The sequence below is a fragment of the Clupea harengus genome, chromosome 5 (assembly GCF_900700415.2).
Source record: "Clupea harengus chromosome 5, Ch_v2.0.2, whole genome shotgun sequence".
Lineage (NCBI taxonomy): Eukaryota > Metazoa > Chordata > Actinopteri > Clupeiformes > Clupeidae > Clupea > Clupea harengus.
In genome coordinates, this window is record NC_045156.1 from 12494469 (window position 1) to 12511158 (window position 16690).

The window sequence follows — 16690 nt, forward strand, 5'->3', positions numbered from 1 at the left end:
GAGCATTCTCAAGTCCATTTATAACTCTGTATAGTTCCTCTAACGCGCACGTTTTTTCCGCCTGCGGTGGAATGTAAACTGTTGTGATGATAACAGAGCTGAATTCCCGTGGAAGGTAAAAGGGGCGAACTTTTAACGATAGCAGCTCCAGGTCTGGTGAGCAGTGTGCTGAAAGTGCAGCAACATCTGAGCCCCAGCGAGAGTTAACCATCAAGCATACCCCTCCACCCCTTAGTTTCACCTTAAGACCTTAAGACAAAGTGGCAGGCTTTGCAGTTACATCTGAAGCGTTTTATGTAGTTCCCAATAAACATGATGCATCAACACACGGCTGGTAAAGAGTTGACAACCACATTATCCCTCCACAATCTGTACCAAACACTTCTCATCCTGTTGAGACTCCATTTGTCAACCAAAACAGGAAATAATTTTTACAGATGATTGAATCAGTGCTGAATGTTCATTATCATCATCTGTTTTGGTGGCTTGACTCATTTTAAAGTGATACCTTTAGAGAAAGTGTCTTATCAGACAGATCCAGATACCTGATCAGTGTCTTATCAGTCCAGTGTACACAATTGTGAAATGAGACTTTTGAATTCTTGTCATGTAAGTACCCACTACACAGACCAGTACGCACAAGACTCCAGACGACAAACTGCAACTGAAAACACAAGAGCCATATTTCACCCTTGATGGTCTAGTTTGTAATGTCTCTTTGATTGGCTTTCCCCCTTGCAGGATTGCATCCATTACAGGAGCTACATAGCTGTTGGTGGGAGGACAAGAGTGGAGACGCACATGGAGATTTGCTGGAGGGTTATGATGGAGAGGACTTGCCAAATGAATTATCTGGCAAAGATGTGTCAGACATAAACGAGGCTGAACCTGCAGGAATGAAACTGAAATGTATCCAGAGGTGTATTGAGCATTTGAAAATGTATGTTCAGCATGGGAAAGGATGCCTGGGCAGGAAAGGTACAGCAGCACACAAAATACTTTTTACCTACAAATGTCTCACATATTACAGCATGAAATATGGCCAAGACTAACCCTTGGTACCTGTTAACTAGATTAGACTTATTTTACACAATGTTAGATCATTTTGCCTGTTAATTCATGTTTCTAAATGAATACTACTACCTCATTTTCATCTCATCTTTAATGCGCAAATTTGGATTAAAATTGTCACACTAGCTATATAGTTTCACTAGCTACATAGATTTTCATTTTTCTCTTCATGTGCTCTTCCTCCAAAAGTCCCCCCTGAGGTCTTTGTGTTCCTGGGGAGTGTCTCCTCTTCAGCGGTGTGCCACGCTACAGGTTTCCACCCAAAGGCAGTAAACATGACCTGGAAGAGAGATGGAGAAGTGATACAGGAGGATGTGTATGTGGGAGAGACGCTGCCCAATGGGGATGGAACCTACCAGAAGAGAGCTGTGCTCACAGTGTCACCAGAGGAGAGAGAGAGAAGTCAGTACACCTGTGAGGTGGAACACGCAAGTGGACTCATCATTAAGACCCTGACTGAACCAGGGTGGTCCTCAGGTGAGATGGCTGAGATGTGTATTCTCACACATTACTCTGTGTCTGTTGTTGTTTTTTGTTGTGTCTTAATATAAGGATTCAAGATAAGAGAATATGACAATAAAAATACATTTTCTCTTAAAAAAAGATTGCTGTGGCATTCTGTTCAAATTTAAAAATCTACAGCTCTAGGCTAGCTACTGACAGCCATGTCCATCAGTAACAGGAGCAGGGTTTTCTGAATATCTGTTTGTTTACTGAGTCAGATGTAAATAAATTAGTTAAACTGTAATAAAAACTTTGGGAACATTTATGGAGATGACAGTGACATGTCTAATAGGCCTAATATGCTGATAGTTTTGTAGGCCTACTAGTGGAAATATGTGAAAATAAACAAAGCCTCTTTTATTCGGCATGAAAGTTACATGGTGATGCTATAAGTCTATGCTTTGCTTTTATTTTTTATTTCAAGTGACACTCACAGCATTATTGGGTATTTTAAACGAACTTTCTAAAGAGATTAATAATTGTTTTATTACAGGCCTTATTATTGGGATTTCTTTAGCAATTTGTGCAGCAATTGCAATTCTGTTCGTTGTGTGCCGCTGTCGAGGTAAGAGCAGACCTTGTTTTACTATAGTAGTGTAATGTTAATTTTCACTGTACTGTATCACGCTAAATCACTTTTCATTGAAATCAGCAAACGTGTTTTTTTATGTTTTACGGCTTGATAAATTCCATTCTGTGATGGTTATTATAGGAGAAACGCTCTCCATCTTGATTGTCAATATGTAGTATGTAGTAACAAAAGACCTTAAAATAGAAAAAAAATAAAATAGGTACATAGGTACAGACCGTTAATAACAATCTTGTCTACTTTTGTGTTGTGATTTTAAACTGCAATATTGTTTTGCTTTGCAGTCCAGAGTTCTTCCACACCACAGGGTGGTACAGGATCTGCTCGGATAACACGGTACAGATCTTTAGTGTTATGCCGGAGATAGGATGGAGAAGAATACAGCCATCTACAACAAGTTCCTGGTATTACATCTGGTGCCTCATCAGACCACCCTCACCCTGGTGGATGCAGTTAATTCATCGGATAACAACGTTATTGTCCGTAACTCAAGGGAGTATGGCTGTCCTGTTTCACGGCGTCCGCATTTTTATGATATACATGTCAGTTGTGTGACCTGTCACTGTTAGTGTAGTTTCAATGCTGTAATGTCTTATAGTGGCTATATAATGTATTATAGTGGCTCCAATTTATCCGTGACTGACCTTTGGTGTTCCAATATCAGCTTGGCATGTCAGTTGAAAAGCTTAGACTGGCTAGTCGCTATTTGCTAATGCTAATAACTTTTGTAAAGTGTGGTGGGTTTATGAACCCTAGAGAATAAAAGGAGATTGAGGTTGTGAAGAAAGAAGGTAACAGGCGCGTAAAACAGGAATCAAATGCCAAATGTAAGTTTTATGCATAAGTTATTGTTTTTGTGTATTCTTTCCCATGCAAAACTGACTGACCTTTCATCAGCTGAATCAATGGGCGAGCTGCTGTCATATTTGTCAGTCTATGACTTTGTTATACCCTTACATCTTCTGGTCAATATACATTTTTTCAGCAACTTCCAAGAGAACATGGTGTTAACTGGCAAACCAGTACATGACAACAGACGTTAAACATGAATATGTGAATATTTATGTACATTTAGAAGTAGTTTCACAGACCGAAGACAGACATTCATTTCATGTTTATATCTCATTCATTTTCAAGAGTTATTAATAAAATATTGATATTTTACATAGATATGTTCTTGATGTTTTGTCTGGCTTTGCTGGTTGCATATTCTATGGCAAGCATGTTCATATAAATCTACAGTCCCACAATAACACAAACCTTAAGAATGAAATATCACTGAAACAAGAATTCAAAGACTAACTTTGCATGTCTTTGCAACTGAGCTGCCTTTTCTTCCACATTGTGTCATATACAATTACAGACTCACTGGGTAATAATTATGACATATTCACTTGAAAATGTCCCTCTTATCATTACCTCAGTGATGACATTTTTATAACCTACCACACTGTAAACAAATTGTTTCTGTTGTTTCTTCAAATGACAACATGTAACTGTTGTTTTGCCATGTATCGTGGGTACAAAGTAACTCCAGTAATTTACAGTGAGTTTTTATAATGATCTATTGTACAAATACAGGCCCGATTGTGAAACAAGAGAGGGAGAACAAGGCCAACTCTGAAATCACAAACGTCTTGCTCTCCAAAGAAGAACCTTAATCTGCACAGTTAATGCAACCCAACCAAAAAAGGCTTAATCATACTCAACAACAACTGAGTTTAATAACAGACGGCTAAAAGACAGACAGCCCACTGAGTTGAAATCTCAGAAATCGGGTAGAAAGGGCGGAAATTGTGATTTGAATGGAAGACTTTTCTGAACAGGATTTCAGGTTCATGCCAATATAATATATACAGCAAAAAAAAAAAAAAAAAATTAGGAATGAAGGATGGAAACACATTTTCTTAAAGATTCTAAGATTATAAAGCAAGCATATTTTTCACCAGCCATGATTTTGTAATCACACTTTTGTGTGTAACTAACTTTTCTAAATTGTTTGTCTTGATTAAAAAAAACAATACACTTCTTCTTATAAAAATTATGAATTCACTATTTATTCACTTACGGTTATGCATTCTTCAAGATCTTTGGCGGCAGACAAAAAACAGGCACCTGCGAGAAAAATAAGGTGAGGACAAACCTATTTCATTGAATTGGTCCATAGATTAGAATACTTGATAGTTAGTTTTTGTCTGTCAACTTGGATCTTGAAGGGAAGCAGCAAGTGCGAGTGGATGGTGGATAGTGATACAAAGCCACAAAGCCTTTGTGAATTTCAGTTTTAATAAGAAAAAAAGCATTAGTAGGTGCTGTAAAAGGCCTGACTACCTAAACATTAGGTTTAGAGGGAGGAGGGAGATTAGTACGGACTGCGTAACAGACCAGAGTGGGAGATTAGTACGGACTGCGTAACAGACCAGAGTGGGAGATTAGTACGGACTGCGTAACAGACCAGAGTTCCTAAACGGGGGGTGAGCATGGTTGACCCTTCCACGTAGCAACTGAAGTAGATAATCGAAGTAGTGTCTGAGCTCGTTAGCCTACTCTTGACCTACAATTTAGCCTACATCCCGGATGTGCTCACCCTCTGGGTTAGAGGTAAAGGATAAGCGTGTAACGTGACCAAGCACGGTTAGCGCGTGTAAAGCGAGTAGCGCGAATTTTTCAAATGTAAATAGGGCAAAGGCATGTAAATAGGATAAAGGGGGGTAGAATTGAGTGCAGAGAGACACACAGCTGGCACTGCGCCACGCACAGTTCTGTGTATGAATCAGGAGGAAGTTTGAATTTTCAGACACTCGACTCCTGTCTTTATACAGAACTATAGGACAGAAGTGAATATTTGTAAGAAATAGTCTTTCAAAAGATAAGTGACTTCTATAAACAATAGAAGTAATACCCACAACTGTTGTGTTCAGCAAAAATGTCAAATTAAGATCAGAAGTACTCAGATGATAGATTAAATCAGTGATATAGCACTGATTTAACACTGATATAACACACCTTTGTTACGTCTGAATGGGTAAGCTTTCGGTGGATGCAAGAATCCCCCAAAAAAATAAAAAATAAGCCGGATTAGTGGATCATTCAGAAAACCTTGTTTGTATCTGCAATTCCTTCGGTGGGCTCATGAACCCTTTGGCCGTACAGGAAACTGTATTAATAAGGCACCGGATTGGTGAGGAGTGATAAAAGCAGACAAGGTTCAGAAAACAATAAAAAAACAAAAAAGAGAAAAAGAAAATAGGGGGAAGGGAAAAGGCCTGATTGATTATAAAGGCCTAGTTCTGATAAAAAACAACTGTGGGGCAAGCATTTAGTGAACCATAGAAACACAGAGGAGTTAGAGAGAGAGTTAGAGTTAGAGAATAAAACTCCAACAGCTATCAGGGGCGATTACAGAGTGATAGCACCCAAGAGCCGTTGGTGGTTGGATACATTGTTAACTTACCCAGGCAAAACAGGGGCTGAGATAATAAGAAAACACGTAGTAGTGAGCGAGTGCAGGGTACCTAAGAAGTCACTGCCCATATCAGGAGGAAACATATTGGAGTGGTTATCCTCGTTTGAGAATCGTCTGACCAATTCACTATATTTATTAGGATTATTTGATACAGTCTACGAAAAATCACTTCTCCCTCCAAAACAGGGACGGAAAAAACACGAAGTTAAGTGGACAGTAAAACTAAAAGATTTCTATTACTGGCTCCACGACGACCCCATAGCTTTTGGAAACGCAGTTTGGGCGCCCGTAGAGAAAAGACAGAAAAAAGGGAGACCAGAAATTTGGTACGAGAAGATTCAGATAACTGTAATACCCTCTGGGAGCGTAAAACGTGGGGAGAAGGCGATATTTGGTTCCCGCCACCACAAGTGAGGGGACACATAAATTTGAACAGTGTACAAATCAATGGTGTAAAACCTAGATTCGCAGAAATCACAGAGAGAATACTAGGGGGCATTATAGTAGGTTGGGACCTGATAAATCCAGTAATTAACCCTAGGCTTGCGTTGGCAGTAGACCGAGGGAGAGTAGCCAGTGCAGGTTGAGTTATGGCAGACCAAGCAAACCCGAGATCAGGGACAGCAGGTCAATTGGTGCTTGACATTATTTGACAAAGGCGGTTGCAAAAGACAAATCAGGAACTTAGAAAAGCTAATAAAAGACTGGATTAAGAGGGGATGGTACCCCGAAGCAGACAAACCTGTTCCAACCAGAGAAGATTGTGTAATGTTGAGACAGCGTTCAACAGATGAGATGGAACAGAAAAAGAGGAAGATAGATGAGAAAAACTTCCTCCAGTCGAAAAGACATGCCCGAGATGACTGGAGTGATGAGAATATATTTAGAGATGAAATAATGGGGATGATCATGAAAGGGGCGATAATGGCAAGCAAAAGAAAGAGACAAAATTCAGTGGAGAAGGGAGAAAAGACACAGGTCGAAAATGAACCAGAAAAAATAGGAAAGAATATGGACGAAAGTAGGGAGACAGAAAACACACTGTATCCACCTCTACCTGTGGCTACAGCCAGCGCGCCCCCACCATATAATGGGTTCAGCCACCGGGAACAAGTCCCGGTAACACAAGCACCTGTGGTGGTAATTCCCGCACAAAGATTAGAGATAATTGACGAAGAGATGGAAGGTGTGTCCAACCTAGTGAAAATGAAAACAGAATACATTGCAGATATAGTCTAGTAGCCAACTAGGTGAACCCGGAAATGTTGAGTACACCAAAGTTTTTTTGCAGAAATGGGTCCCCAGTATACAGAAACTGCCGGATGCTAATTTGCATATGTGAGCAATTTGCATAATTTGCATAATTATCATTATTAGCTTAATCGTCCAATTTGACCACATATTTTGCCCTGTATGGCCAATTCCTACTATATTGGAGTCTTTTTATAGGTTTTAGAGGATGCTGAATTCAATTCTGGCACTTTCATACTTTAAAATGGTAATTGAATAACAAATTTGGATACATTTAGACACATTTGTTATTCATTTTGGACAAAATCTAAGGTTATTTTCATGGTAAACACAATCATCTTAGATTTCAGAATCATGAATGCTCTTGTGAATGTTAAAGCATTTTTTTCAGGGTGTAGTGAAGCTGAATCCCCTCCTGATACTTGACTCCTGATTCAAATATGCATTGCTGGAAGAAAAAGCATTGCAATTGCAATAAACTCCTTGGGGTTAAACACCCTGTTGCCTCATGTGAGCGGTGAAGCTGAGAAGGCCAGTCTGCTTGTGAGGTGGCTAGGGTGAACAGATGTCACCATCACAGTGTAAACACTTTGATGGATTGGGTATCACTTCTGGCACACCCACTAAACGCGGTTAAACTACCTCAAAAGCTGCTGGGCACCGGTGTGCATCGTAACCACCAACCACATGACGAACAGGTATGTAATGTAACTCTGTTGAATGTCCCCCGTGTGCGATCAACGAACTATGTACAAATATACACAATATACTGTACATGCCATACAAGACAGGCCCTTAAGTCGCTAGGGTCATGCCCGAAAGGCAGAAAGGCTGCCCAGGTTGGTCCGCAAGTCGCAAGATCCAACGAGGACCCAGTTAAAACACCGCCAGACGCAAAAGTTAAAACTGAGTCTGGGCAACCCGGGTCAGCCCGCCAGACGCAAGACTAATCAAGAGGGCCTCACCTCTGCACCACAAATAGCACACACTGGCTACCACCTTCAGGCAAACGGCTATGCCTCACAATTAATCAACAAAAGGCAGCCTCCACATCTTCACTATCCTCGTCTGTTCTGTCATCATCTTCTCCAGATCCTTCATCACTCTCTTTGTGTTCTTGCTGTTGAGTGAGTATGTTGCAGCATATCCCATCATGGCCTTTGCAGGAACAATAACTGGTACAGGCCAGACCTGCAGCTGCACAGCTACACTTTGCTGATGTGCAAGGTTTCAACCGGCTCTGCAACCACAGCTGACGACATCTAACAAAGCCGGAAGAGCAACTGGACTTGAATCCTGGGTGGGCATAATCAGTTCCTCTCCTTCCTTTAGGCCCATCTTCTTGTCCCATCCAAACAAAGTGATATCCACAGCCGTGGATCAGCCTGGTCTGCTGCTTTCCATAAGAGCACCTGTAGGTGGGCACGTCTTCCATGAAGGTGCATATTACGCTCTGTAGGAGGTAGTTTTTTCAGTGCTGGGGGCCTTTTGCGCTTTCGGTAAATGTCATACGAGCTGCATCCAAGGTCACAGAGTTCCTCTGATTGTACAGAGTCAGAAAGAAAGTCCTTGTTGCTTTGGTGATCTGTAAATCTGTGGCTTCTGCTCTCCAATACAGTGGAGAAGCTTGCCAGTACAATTGTCATGGCCTTGAGTGCAGATACCTTCCCCTTCCAACAGGATATGAGGTGGTATCACATCCTGAAAGCATGCATGGCCAGAATGGAACAACAATGGTCACCCAGGTTCTTTGCAGTTGCATTTATGCTGAGAACAGTGCTATTCCATTTTTCCATCTGTAGGTTAGTTGTGATACCAGCCTTCCAACACCAATAAACCATAATCACAAAGACATCATCAGAATGCGAACAGTTGAAGCCCCATGTCTGACAGCATCTAACATGTAAGATATACTGTAACTGATATATCAGCCTCATCATGAGTCTCAATGCTGTCAGCTTTACTGACCATCACGATCTTACTTCTGTTACGTTAGGGCCGAACAGCATTCTCACATATGTGTTACCCTTTTACAGGTGGGAGAGAGTGGTGTGTGTTGCAAGGGCGATGGCATCATCTGTTGATCTGTTTGTGCGGTATGCAAACTGAAAGGGGTCCAGGGTGTTTGGAAGGGTAGAGCAGATGTGGGTTCTGACCAGCCGCTCAAAGCACCTCATGATGGTGGAGGTCAGTGCTACAGGGCGGTAGTCATTTAAGCAGGTGATGGATGGTTTCTTTGGTATGGGGATGATTGTTGCCTGCTTGAAGCAGGTGGGGACTTCAGACAGATGTAGTGAGAGGTTGAATATGGAGGTGAATACCTCAGCTAGCTGGTCGGCGCACCCCCTGAGGACGCGGCCAGGAACTCCACCGGGCCCGGATGACTTCCGAGGGTTCACCCTTTGGAGCTCTCGCCTCACGTCAGCCACAGTCAGGGACAGAGTGCAGTCGTCTCGGTCCTCGGCCAGTTTTGCGGTAGGAATGGGGTTGGTTGCCTCAAACCTTGCGTAAAAGGTGTTGAGGTCATCAGGTAGAGAGGCGGCAGGCTGATCATCACTGCTACCTGGCAGGAGCTGTGGGAGATGGAGGCATTTAAGGCTAGCTTCACCATCAGGGCCGCTTATGATGTACTGCCGTCTCCCAAGAATCTTAGCCAGTGGTACGGAGAAGACCCGACATGCTCCCTCTGCCCGACTCCAGCTACACTAAAGCACATCCTGGTGGGCTGCAAGACCGGCTTCACTCAAGGCCGGTACACCTGGCGGCACAACCAGGTGCTACAGTGTCTTGCGGCAGTGATGGAGAGTCGACGGATGAGCGTCAATGCCCTTCCTCCACCATCTCGTAGGCCGGCAACAACATTTGTCCGGGAGGGCGGGGGCCAAGTCACTCTCACCACCACAAGACCAGAAACTGGACAGCTAGGTGGGGCACGGGACTGGAAGATGCTGGCAGACCTAGGCCAGAAGCTCCGATTTCCAGCAGAAATAGCAACATCAAATCTGCGACCAGACCTTGTGCTTTGGTCGGCCTCACTCAAGCAGGTGTATATCGTCGAGCTCACGGTGCCCTGGGAGAGTGCGGTGGAAGAGGCTTACGAGCGCAAGAAGCTAAGGTATGCGGACCTTGCAGCAGACGCACAACAACGAGGCTGGAAAGCTAAGGTCTGCCCAGTTGAAGTAGGCTGCAGAGGATTTGTAGCCACCTCAACATCCAGGCTTCTTCGAGAGATGGGAGTCCATAAGTCACATCTGGACTTCCCCAAAGCCTCCGGATCACCAGAGTTGTAGGCAGAGGACCGTGCTCTGAGTTTGGCACGGACATTACCATTTACCCAGGGCTTTTGGTTTGGGAAAGTATAACACTGACCCAAGGGACGACATCATCGATGCATTTGGAGATGTATGAAGAGACAGAGTCTGTGTATTCACTGATGTCCCCATCAGCTGCAACACAGAACATCTGCCAGTCTGTTGTATCAAAGCAGTCCTGTAGGGTGCTAATGGATTCAGCACTCCAGCGTTGAACTGCCCGAATTTTTTTTTTTTTCCTGTTTTAGGCGTTGCCTGTAGGTAGGGATTAGCATGATGGAGGTGTGAGCCGGGCGGGGGAGGGGTTTGTAACTGTTCCGTATTTGCGTGTAGCAGTGGTCAAGAATCTGCTCGCCCCGGGTGGGAAAGTTTATATGTTGATGGTACTTCGGCAGGACTTTCCTCATGTTAGCCCTATTGAAGTCTCCAACAACAATAGAAACTGTCTTAGAGTGAGCATTCTCAAGTCCATTTATAACTCTGTATAGTTCCTCTAACGCGCACGTTTTTTCCGCCTGCGGTGGAATGTAAACTGTTGTGATGATAACAGAGCTGAATTCCCGTGGAAGGTAAAAGGGGCGAACTTTTAACGATAGCAGCTCCAGGTCTGGTGAGCAGTGTGCTGAAAGTGCAGCAACATCTGAGCCCCAGCGAGAGTTAACCATCAAGCATACCCCTCCACCCCTTAGTTTCACCTTAAGACCTTAAGACAAAGTGGCAGGCTTTGCAGTTACATCTGAAGCGTTTTATGTAGTTCCCAATAAACATGATGCATCAACACACGGCTGGTAAAGAGTTGACAACCACATTATCCCTCCACAATCTGTACCAAACACTTCTCATCCTGTTGAGACTCCATTTGTCAACCAAAACAGGAAATAATTTTTACAGATGATTGAATCAGTGCTGAATGTTCATTATCATCATCTGTTTTGGTGGCTTGACTCATTTTAAAGTGATACCTTTAGAGAAAGTGTCTTATCAGACAGATCCAGATACCTGATCAGTGTCTTATCAGTCCAGAGTACACAATTGTGAAATGAGACTTTTGAATTCTTGTCATGTAAGTACCCACTACACAGACCAGTACGCACAAGACTCCAGACGACAAACTGCAACTGAAAACACAAGAGCCATATTTCACCCTTGATGGTCTAGTTTGTAATGTCTCTTTGATTGGCTTTCCCCCTTGCAGGATTGCATCCATTACAGGAGCTACATAGCTGTTGGTGGGAGGACAAGAGTGGAGACGCACATGGAGATTTGCTGGAGGGTTATGATGGAGAGGACTTGCCAAATGAATTATCTGGCAAAGATGTGTCAGACATAAACGAGGCTGAACCTGCAGGAATGAAACTGAAATGTATCCAGAGGTGTATTGAGCATTTGAAAATGTATGTTCAGCATGGGAAAGGATGCCTGGGCAGGAAAGGTACAGCAGCACACAAAATACTTTTTACCTACAAATGTCTCACATATTACAGCATGAAATATGGCCAAGACTAACCCTTGGTACCTGTTAACTAGATTAGACTTATTTTACACAATGTTAGATCATTTTGCCTGTTAATTCATGTTTCTAAATGAATACTACTACCTCATTTTCATCTCATCTTTAATGCGCAAATTTGGATTAAAATTGTCACACTAGCTATATAGTTTCACTAGCTACATAGATTTTCATTTTTCTCTTCATGTGCTCTTCCTCCAAAAGTCCCCCCTGAGGTCTTTGTGTTCCTGGGGAGTGTCTCCTCTTCAGCGGTGTGCCACGCTACAGGTTTCCACCCAAAGGCAGTAAACATGACCTGGAAGAGAGATGGAGAAGTGATACAGGAGGATGTGTATGTGGGAGAGACGCTGCCCAATGGGGATGGAACCTACCAGAAGAGAGCTGTGCTCACAGTGTCACCAGAGGAGAGAGAGAGAAGTCAGTACACCTGTGAGGTGGAACACGCAAGTGGACTCGTCATTAAGACCCTGACTGTACCAGGGTGGCCCTTAGGTGAGATGGCTGAGATGTGTATTCTCACACATTACTCTGTGCCTGTTGTTGTCTTTTGTTGTGTCTTAATATAAGGATTCAAGATAAGAGAATATGAATAAAAATAAAAATAAATAAAAATAAATTTTCTCTTGAAAAAGATTACTGTGGCGCAAATTAAAAAATCTACACTTCACAGGTGTGTTTGTATTGATCTTGATGCGAGTTACAGGACAGGTAAAAGTAGGTTAAAAAAAAAGTAGAGTAACTCCTGACAGCCATGTCCATCAGTAACAGGAGCAGGGCTTTCTGAATATCTGTTTGTTTGCTGAGTCAGATGTAAATAATTTCGTAACACTGTAATAATGACTTTGGGAGCATTTAGGGAGATGACAGTGACATGTCTAATAGGCCCAATATGCTGATAGTTTGTAGGCCTACTAGTGGAAATATGTGAAAATAAACAAAGCTCTTTTATTCACATTGAAGGTTACATGGTGATGCTATAAGTGATGCTAAGTGACACTCACAGCATTATTGGTGTTTTATTGTGTATCTTAACGCACTTGTAATTGTTTTATTACAGGCCTTATTACTGGGATTGCATCAAGTGCTGCATTTTTTGTAGCATTTTTGGGTGGCCTAGTGTACAACTACTACTGTCGAGGTCAGAGCAGACCTTGTTTTACTATAGTACTGTCATGTTAATTTTCACTGTACTGTATCATGCAAAATCAGTTTTCATCGAAATCAGCAAACATGTTTTTTAATGTTTTACGGCTTGATCAATTCCATTCTGTAATGGTTATTATCGTAAAAACTTTTGACAGTCTCCATCCTGATTGTCAATATGTAACATGCAAGAACAAAATAGAGAGCTCTGTTTTGTGAATTCATTAGTCCAAGCTGTTGTTGGGGTTTGCAAAGCACACCTGTTGATTGGTAATTAGCTCACTAATTTTAGCGTTTTTGCTGTATAAATGTTTCACTAATCACAGTACTGGACATGTTAAAATGAGACTGTAAGACACTCATCAGCATTAATGATGTCGGCCTATGTGTTGGGATTTTAAACTGCAATATTGTTTTGCATTGCAGGCCAGCGTTCTTCCACATCACAGGGTGGTACAGGATCTGCTCAATCTCTGATGGCACAACCAGTTCAGTACAGATCTGTAGATCCAAGCGTGAGAGTTCCTGGCATCTCAGAAGTGTCTCTTCAGACCAACCTGGTTAATCCATCAGATAACTCTGTGTAATACTGGCACACTCTCAATCTGCTGAACCTTTGATGCCAGAAAAACGCTCAGTTCTGTACAGTTCTAGATCAGATATCATAACTATCTAATTAATACTTAAATATTTTGTTACTTTTACATGTAGTGTCTTAACTCCTTACTGGGCAGACCCTGTAGCAGTAAACAGTGAAGCGTGAGAGAGTATTGAGAATAATACAACCAACTTATAACAAGTTCCTGGCATTAAATCTGGTGCCTCTTCAGACCACCCTGGTGGAATGTCTTGTACATAGCAGTTCATTTGTCTGATAAGTCTGTGTAATACTGACACGTTCTTGTCCGTAACTCAAGGGAGTATGGCTCTCCTGTTTCCAAGGCGTCTGTATTTTCATGATATCCATTTAATTGGTGTGACCTGTCACTGTTAGTGTAGTGTCAGGTTCCTGCGGAGCTCCGCTCCGGCCACGCCCCCTTCAGCTCACTAACACTCCCAGCTGCACGCTCTCGCCTCACTCACCAGCACCACGCTCAGTCACCGGAGTACTGATCATTCACACCTGTATCCTCAATCACCTGCACCGCGTTTACACTCACCTGGTTCCTAATCACCCACACCTGTCACAGCCCCTACATATACCTCACGCGGTGTCTGGTATCGCACTTCAACGGATTAACCTTGACTGAACTTTAATGTGGATTACTTTCGCTCCTGTCAGATTTTGTATCTGTTACGTTCTTAGCCTTAGTTACCGTTTCTGTATTAGTCTTTGTTCTTGTTTCGTTTGTGCCTTGCCGAGTGTGACTCGTGTTTTGTTTGCCGCAACGGCGTTTAAGTTATAGTTTAGTTAGCTCAGAGGTTGCCTCTGCTTAGTTCCTTTCTGCACTCAGATCGCCAGCTTTCTCAGTTCCCGGCAGAGCTACGCGCCTGCGCCCCTCCGAGGGTTGTGACTGTGTTGTTGAGGATTCTCCCGCAGCCTCTCTGTGTTCGTATCAGCATCTCTGTGTCTGCACCCTGTTGTCTGTCCTGTGTGTTCCTGGCTGTCTCCGTTTGCAATAAACTCTGTTCCAACTATCCACACCTCGAAGTCTGTTCGTTCCGTGACATGTAGTTTCAGTGATGTAATGTCTTATAGTGGCTATATAATGTCTATATTGTGGCTATATAATGTCTTATTGTGGCTATATAATGTCTTGTTGTGGCTATATAATGTCTATATAGTGGCTATCAGTGGCGGCTCCTGAAAAAATTCTCAGGGGGGGCAATTTTTTCTATAATGATTAAGGCGACCCATTCAGTAGGTACATTAAGTTAGCTGATTAACTCATACAGCACTACCTTTTTGTCCACTATTGGCATGCACACAACAGTAATATGTCCCCTCTTGCTACATAGCTAGAGTAGCAAGTTACAGGTGGAAAGCAATGGAAGAAAGTTGCATCCAGGAGCCTTCATAAGCAAACATGATTCGGCTCCACATTAAATTATCCCACTTTTTCATTATCCACGTGTCTCAAATGTTGTATGATGTAACATAGCTTAACAGGACGCATGATATGTCCAGTAACATCATAAAGAAGGGGTAACATAAGTCAAAACCAACAATATTTATTGACTGATCTTGAAAGTATTGGCTTACAAAAGCAAAATAAGTCATCACATAAAAAATTATTCAGTGTTAGTGCAAGAAGCAAACTGTGAAACACACTGTAAAACCTATGAAAAGTGACAGTGGTATATGAAATACAGACCGCATTAGCCACTTCACGACCGCGATTTTCTTTCGTTCCAATTCTTGGATGTAGGATTTCCCTCCCTTTGTAGAAACCTGTTGAATGGATACATTTGGTCTAGGAAGTCCTAATTGTTTTTTTGTCAATTTATCTTCATTAGTACGCCGACTAAAAAAGGAGTTTCTGTCAAAGAGCGAATCGAGTTCTTGCACTGAACAGGGCAGCCATCTTGACAGAATATGCCTCCGTCGAAGCTGTATGACGTTCGTATAGGCTTTTACGTCCACTACTTATGACAAGACCAGGAGGGGCGAGCCCTCCCGGAAGCCATAGAGAATGCATTGAGAGCTCTGTTTTGTGAAAAAAATGGATTTAACATGGGAGTCAATGGGAGAGGTCTGGGGCGATTTTCATTTCGCCCCAAATCGCCCCAGAAGGGGTGGGGCCATTTGAAGCACGACTTTAGGCTGACTGAACGACTGTTACCTGATTCGACAATGACATACAGAGGCAGATCAGACGGTCTAGTGGTAGAATCCGACAGAAAAAAAATTATTACATTTAAATTTACATGTCATTTACGCGACTTACAAGGATATTGCGTTTATACATAAGGAGTTTTTTTTTTTTTTTTTTTTCCTAGGCAGTGCGTCGCCCCAATCGCCCTTATGGACGAGCCGCCCCTGGTGGCTATATAATGTCTATATAGTGGCTATATAATGTCTTATTGTGGCTATATAATGTCTTATAGTGGCTAATGGCTATATAATGTCTTATAGTGGCTTCCAAACAGAAACGTTTAATACCAACAATATATCATGCATAAGTTATTGTTATGAATCAATGGGTGAGCTGCTGTCATATTTGTCAGTCTATAACTTTATGTTATACCCTGACATCTTCTGGTGAATATACATTTTTTTCAACAACTTCCCAGAGAACATGGTGTTAACTGGAAAACACAGTACATGACAACAGACTTTAAACATGAATATGTGCTTTCTTGTAGTGTAGATTTAAACCAACTAGGTGTCGATGATGCCACAGAATCACTCTGCTCCACTCTGAGCTCATGCTTGGATACTTTGTGTCCACTTTCCACCAGACCTGCTCGTTCTACCCAGTCTCATTCATGGCTGAGTGATACCCTCCGAACGCAGCGCTCCAATCTCAGAGCGGCTGAGAGAAAGTGGCACAAATCTGCAGCACTGGACGATCTTGCAAGCTACCAGACACTGCTGGCCTCCTTCTCATCCAGCATCACTGCTGCTAAGAAGACTTTTTTCAACGACAAGATCAACGGTGCAACTGACGCTCGGAAACTATTCTCCACCTTCAAAACTCTGCTCTACCCTCCTCCTCCTCCCCCAGCTACTAACCTCACTGCTGATAACTTTGCTTCCTTTTTCACAGAGAAAGTGGCAGCCATCGGGAAACAGTTCGACCAACTGTCTCCCCCCCCTAAGGGCGCAACCGTCAATGGCTCATCATTTCCTTCTTTCACCCCTCTCAGCGAGAGTGAGGTCTCCAAAATCCTAACAGGTAGCC